At 36.1% G+C, this 7,500-nt stretch overlaps 1 long non-coding RNA gene across 1 annotated transcript; it reads right to left on the bottom strand.

Moving 5' to 3' along the window:
- Positions 1-2,314: 2,314 nt before the first annotated feature.
- Positions 2,315-3,777, bottom strand: LOC309508527. Its single transcript, XR_014209504.1, has 4 exons — positions 3,568-3,777; positions 3,307-3,334; positions 2,907-3,152; positions 2,315-2,514 (listed from the first exon to the last, which is right to left on the bottom strand). It is a non-coding gene; the product is annotated as an uncharacterized lncRNA (long non-coding RNA).
- Positions 3,778-7,500: the final 3,723 nt, after the last annotated feature.

The following is a 7,500-nucleotide window of genomic DNA, read 5'->3' as shown; positions in this document are numbered from 1 at the left end:
GGACGGATCTGTCGCGTGCATCCTGTCACTTAAACTGCCCTGTCAATCATCTTGTCACAGTTAAAATCCTCTATTAAATCTAATTTAATTTCCTACCGTTTCGGAGAGAAATGTAGTAGCACGTTCATCTGCCAGTGGGTCTTTCATGGAGACTGTCCTCATGTGTTTGCAATTTGAATATAATAATGCATTTAAAAGTTGGTGCGCTTCACCAACTGACGTCGCTCAAATGCCTCTGGGCGCAATTGGATAGACCTAAAACCAATCAGAGCGATCGTCATCGTGTAAAGCCCGCCCCAACGTTTCTGATTGGTGCCGCGATTTCGACGGATTAGAAATGGGCTTGAATGAGCTCTTTGCCAGACTACTTGCAGAGCAAATCTAAATTTGCCAGTTGTCTGGGTTTTCCCAGGCTACTGAAATGCTGGAAAGTATTTACAAGAACAATATTTCATCACAGCTTCACCTCAGCGAACAAAAATGGGAAAGAGAAGAAAGCACGTAAAAAATTTAAATGGTTACTATGGCAGCAATATATGATACAATTTTAAAATATGTAGGCTAGGCTATTAAAGTTTGGTTTATTTTTTATAATATCCCACGAGTCCTAATAAATGCAATTTCAACTATTTCTGAAGTGATTCTTTTATAAAGAACACCGCTTTCTCGCATAATGCAGTGAAGCAGCCCTTGCACGATAGAATAATTGATTTTCGAGCCATCGATATTAACCAATTCAGCACCATGGCCACGGACAGCACCGGGTAACGTCGCACGTAAGAAGGTATATCTTAAGCAGCTTCCTAAGGTATGGTTCGGGGAACACGCCTAGAAATGGAATACTTTTGGTTAAGTTATACCTTAGTCTTCGTAGTGCGCTAAGAGACAAGGTTATCGGGAAGCGCAGCCCTGTGCGTTATATGGTGTTATTGCAGACCTTGCAGCCAATCAGAATCTAGTATTCAGACAGACCATGGTATGCATATATATATATATATATATATATATATATATATATATATATATATATATATATATATATATATATGTCTAAGTGTATATATATATAAGCAGGGTTTCTGCACATTTTTTTAAGTCAGATTTAAGGCTTTTTAAGACCTTTTTAAGACCCGAAGAAATCAAAATTAATACCATGCATTAGGGGTGTGCAATATTGACAAAATATGTCTCGATCGATATTTTCAAAGTTTTCTTGATAATAATTAGATAACATTTTACTGATTGTGTTTCTGTGCTTGGTGCCATGGCTTGTTTAGGCCTGTTGACAGCTGACTGACAAAGATATTCATATTTTTCATATTCTATGCAGTGGTCAGTTTACAGCAGTGACAGAAATTAACATGTTTTATTAAGGGGTAATATTTGCCACCTTAAATTGATTTCAAGGGGCATTTTCACCTATATATGGACATTTGTAGATGTTTCAACAAGATATCTTTCACATCTACTGCAGTCAGATTCACCCGTGTTCACGCTGAAGGAAATCACTCACATGGCTGGGCACTTGTATGACACATCAAGGATATTAAGAGGCTAAAAGCAGGTTTAAACATTGCCCCATTGAAGTCAACAGGGTGCAAATTTTAAAAAGAGGATAACACGGTGTAGGCAAGACCAATTTTTGTCGTTGTTCTCTGTATTGACAGCACTCCAAATGTACAAAAAAATTTGCTCAATGTTAAAATTGACCGGAGTTCTCCTTTAAGGTTGCACTAGTTACATGGATTATTTAAACAATGTTTTTACTAGCTTTCTGGGCCTTAAAAGTTGCAAAGACGTTGCTGTCTATGGTGGTTCAGAAACCTCTCAGATTTCATCAAAAATATCTTAATTTGTGTTCTGAAGATGAACGAAGGTCTTACAGGTTTGGAACGACATGAGGGTGAGTAATTAATGACAGAATTTTCACTAATCCTTCAACTGAAAACAACTTGCACTGACATATCTTAAAATATATGACTGCCACTGTTTTATCTCAAGATGCACACCAGTAATGTTTTTTTTATGATACATTATTATAAAAGCTGCTTAAATACCCTAATTTTATTAAGGCCTAGACCTGGCTTAAGCTAAGCCCTGTATGGAAACCAGGGCCATATTGTTCATACCAGTAGTCAACATAATAAATACTGTCAAGTCAAGGTTAGTGACACAATTCAGTCTAATATATTATATATATATATATATATATATATATATATATATATATATATATATATATATATATATATATATATATGTATATGTATATGTATATATATATATATATATATATATATATATATATATATATATATATATATGAATGGCAAATATGCCAATGACTAACCTCTGAACAAACTCAAGGTGCTGCCTCTTCTTGGTACTGCAAACTGAACTCATAGGAGGAGGCAAACAGCGCTGCCAGGCCAGTGATGAAGTTAGGCTGTGATCCTTCACACACACCTTGACCTTCCAAACTTAATATCCAGCACTGGTTGCTTAGAGATTGACCTGTAATGGAATAAAAAAAAAATTAAAAAAGAATATTAATAATTAAAATAACTCCTGTGGGTTCCACTGTGGTTCGATGTAGTTGTCTATTCATAGTTCTATGAATTACATTTTTCAACTAAAAATTTAAATTGGTTAGAATGCTAAAATGCACTGGCATTTAATTATGTTTGTTTTAAGCATAAACTCACTTAATTTTGACTTATTCTTTCAGAAAACAAGACAATTTTTACGTGTCTATTAAATGCTTCTTCATGTAAGAATTGTAGATATCTGGACTGGAAACAAAATAAAAACACTAATTAAGAAAAACATATTTTGCAGTGGAGTGAGTAAATGATGGCTTTTCATTTTAGGTTTCATCTAACGTTACCCCTTTAATGTTTACATACCAGGAAATAAGTCGTGGACTTTCTGGCAAATGTAGATTGCTGGACATCAGCGACGCAAATTCCTGAAACAATTTTTAAAAAGGACAGCACAACCTTGATCAACAGAACCAAAACATAAAACATATTACAAATTAATGAGATTTGCTTAATAATCTCTACTTATCTGCTTGAAGGATAACACCGTCTAACTTCCTTGAATTAGGGAGTAGTTGTAGGACCATGGGATGGCAATCAGGAATAGGCCCACTACATTTGAAAACAGCATTAGGAACATGGATTTTCATGTGCTAGCAAAATTCTGACAACGATTCAAAAGCACGATCACAGACCTGACAGAATTTGACAGCATTTTTTTTTTACCACATAGACTATAACTGTAACACTACTTAAAAGCACTTACATTAACAATGGCCATCAGATTACAAAGCCTAAAACGAAAAAAATATCAAATGCACGTCATGCAAATAGCATGGTAAAGGTTGCCTATTATATGAAATGTCGAAGTTAACGTTACTTGGTAACGTTAAACAGGTGAACAGAGTCAGTGAATTGCTTGCGCGGCCACGGTAGTAAACCGCGTTCGCAAAATCAAACCAAATAACGTTACGTGAAAATAATGTAGAAATGCGAACGCAAAAAAAAAACGTATATATTGGCTTACCGTATCACTCAGTTGATCAATTCTCCATCTTCTCAAACTCTAAATCCCACTTATCGTCACGCGCAGATTATTCAATGACAAATTCTTCCATCCGTCCTCAGGTAGCTGCTACCTTTAACGTCGTCCATTTTCTGCTGCGTCACAGGCAACTAATGTTTGAAACACGAACCGAACCGAACCTCAAAAAAGCTTTAAAATTGCTCACAGATTCGCAGAAAGAAAAATTGAGCGCGAAAGAAATCAATCCCACAATGCAATGCCTTTTCAGTCAGTATGATGGTATGATCCTATATAACGAATTTATCAGGACGAAAACAGAAATGTGCTGTATATTTACAGCTGTTCTGTAAAAGATACAGCTTAATACTGTATTATGGAAATACAGTACAATTCTGTAAGAAATTCATTGTAAATTTACAGTAAAGGGTTACAGTGTATGTTTACATACATTTATTAAATATGTGGAAAACAAATATGTATGTCACATATTTATAATTAATGTTGTCCATATATGCGAGAAACCAATACTATACTGTAATATATGCAGATATATGGTATCATATATGGATGAACTCAAATATTTTCTTCACATGTTTGTTCATATATGTTGCAGGCATATATTGTGTTCTCAGATAAGTCAAATATATGTATAGATATATGTTGCAGTCATATATTGTGTTCTCAGATAAGTCAAATATATGTATAGATATATGTTGCAGGCATATATTGTGTTCTCAGATAAGTCAAATATATGTATAGATATATGTCATGCTATTTAAAATATAAGTACATATATGGCCATATATTACATTTTTGTATGGGAAGTAAATACGTTCGTTAAAACATAGCATAAAATACACTCTTTTTCACCACCTGCTGCAGTATTTATGTAATAGGAAAAAATTGTCACTGAACAAATCAGTGAACGAATCTGAACGAATCATTTTGGTGAACGAACTGAAAATGAACGAGTCTCTGGAAAGAATAAAAATTTCCACCACTACCGTTCGCAAAATCCACGTCTCCTAGTTATTGTTACTACGCCCGTCAAACAATTGAGAACCAGACACATAGCCATGGCTGGGTTGAGCTCCATACCTATTGGTATAAGTAATTGGTTTTGGAGTAATGCAGCAGACATATCCTCCAGGGCACGACAGAAATGGCTGCAATATGCAGTGGAGGGATATGTTCAAAATGTTAAAATAAGAAAAAACGGGAATATTACAACAATCGAGGCAAAGGTGTACCGGTCTCAGTCCAAGAATGAGAAACCTCACGACCTGTTCTTGCAATGCAACCAGCACAGCCTTGTGGACCAGTCATGTTCCTGCACTGCCGGGTAAATAGCCTACGTTTTAAATTTGTAATATTTTCCCAGCCAACATTCTCTGTCATGTGTCAGACCTAGTGCTAACAATCTAGTTTAGGTTACAAAGATTCAGTTTCTACCTGTTCTATCAGAGGTATGACATGTTAGCTATGCCAGCTAAGCTAAGGATGACGACCAGCCTAAACAAGTAGCCTACAGTTTCCCCACCTCTCAAGTTTAACCTTTCATCATCGCATATGTTCTACGTGTCTTTAAACATTTCATACTGCACTCGCTCGCTCGCGTCCTATTCGCTTTGGACGCGCGAATGGATTCAAAATGTTCAAGCGTCGAACTAGACGCGATACACGCGAATTTGACGCTATATTCGCGTTTGGTGTGAACGCAGCATAATGAACAGGCTCCGATGTCAAGATTGCAATGCTGGAATATGTGTGTGTGTGTGTGTGTGTGTGTGTGTGTCAGAGAGAGAGAGGCACGGGCGCGATCGAACAGTGGAAACATAAAAACGTATTCCGTCATTTTGTTCATACAGGACATCATTAAAACTGAAAAGTGTTTTAAGAGTAAGAGTACTTAAACTACTTATTGATAATTGATATGCTAAGTTAGGTCGCTAGCTTTAACTTACTTACCTTAGAGCAGACATGTATGCTTATTAATCTTCGAGGCATTTAGCTGTGAGGGAGGTCTCCCACACTGCTTAATCCATTGTCGGCATCTTTCCGCTTGGGTCTTGGGCTTTGGAAAGGCAAAAAAAAAAACGACCCCTCCCTCTAAACTTTTGGGGTACCTGGTGTCAGACTTGCATGTGCCATAGGCGCATCGTTTCACCATCTTGCTGAAATTGCAATGTTTGACGGGGGTCCTTCTCCTTAGTTACAGTTGCTGAGCTAGGATTGGACGAGGACCGTTCGAGGGCGGGGTTTTGCGAACGGTCAATTGCGCCCAGAGGCATTTGAGCGACGTCCGTTGGTGACACCCCTTTGGAAATGATTATTAATGAAGCTTTGCCAGTAGTAACTCAGTTACTACTGAGAATGGTCTGGTTTTAACCAGGCTAGCATTTCAGTAATAAAAGTGTACATCTTACGTACGGTGCTCGGCAGTGATCAAAAAGGATTTAAACAGTGAATTTTGAATCTCTTCTTGTAAACTCAGAGATGTGGATTCAGACGGCAATCAAATTACCACACGACTTGTTTGTCAAAAAACAGTAGGTACTAATTTGGCCAGGGATTTTTACGCGGGTTGGGTGAGAATAAACACTGACATTATGGATTCGGACGGCAATAAAATCACCGACTTACCCCCGTAAATGTTTAAAATACCGGACGAGCCCATGAGAAACAATATTAGCGTCCGAATAGGACTGAACTGACAGTAAACCAGAACAAATAACTTATATTGCTTTGAATGATCTGAATTAGACTGATCTAGTTAAACCGCCGCGAATGGCTTTGCATGTTCAAGTGTTGCTTACATTTAAAGAGTGTTGCTATGCAAAGACTGAACATTTCACTGTACCAATATTTTTTATGGATCCTAAAATTTATTAAATTTTACAATGTCTGCGTCCAAACCCAGGCTTGGTAATTTGCGATACACGAAATTATATATGTAAACGGCTCAAGGGCAGATTTTTTTCCGCAATACAACAAAAGTTAAGCGACAATTCATTTTTTAAGGACGACGTCATTACGCACACCATTTTATCGCTAAAAGGTAAATTGAATGGAAACAGGCTACTCTTTTCACGCACATTCACTTTGTCGATGACAAAACAGTGCAAAAACTGGATGTAAACTTGGCTATTGACCATTTTCTCCCCCCAAAAAAGATGTTTGCTGTTTGTTTCTTTACTTAATTAAAATGAGCTAAAGCAACACAAACCTTTTAATTTTATTTAATTGTCATTTGCACTCAATTGTATTATGTCAAATTAAATTAAATTTGTAAAATGTTAAGTTAACTTAATCCATTTGTGTTGAGACACAGACAAACAGAAGTGCTAATAAACAATATATGTGAAAAGAAAATTCAAAATGATGTATGTTTTGTTGTAATCGGACAGAAAATGAATGAGCCACACCTTTTTGAAGTCAAAGTTTTCTGAAGGTTGCAAAACAAAATCACCTCAACCATACCTTAAAATCCCTGATAATAACACTACATTTGGCACACACCAAGTCAAAACCCATTTCTATAGGGAAAATATTTGTTCAACTTTATTTAAAATATTTATATAAAGAATATTTAACATTGTTGCCTAACTGATTTTTCTGCATAGCAGTCAGTTTCAGAAGCTTGCCACTAGTTAAGGGCTACATATGTAGCAATCCATGGAGCAAAAACATGCATCAAAATATCAATAATAACAATAAATAACAAATTGCCCATCTCATGTAAACAAGTTTATAAAAAAGAATAAAGTCTGTGAAATAATTTTCATGATTTTTCCTGCATGCATATGTCGCCAGATTAGTAGTGATCAACAGCAAATTTATTAGGATAAATGACCACCTTTTTAGATGATATGGTTATTCCATCTAAAAAGGTGGTCATTTATCCTAATAACAAGCCTTGGGTAACGAAGGAAC

Source organism: Leuciscus leuciscus, assembly GCF_965113295.1.
Source record: "Leuciscus leuciscus genome assembly, chromosome: 10".
In the NCBI taxonomy this organism is placed as follows: Eukaryota; Metazoa; Chordata; class Actinopteri; order Cypriniformes; family Leuciscidae; genus Leuciscus; species Leuciscus leuciscus.
This window is presented reverse-complemented; position numbering and strand designations above follow the sequence as displayed.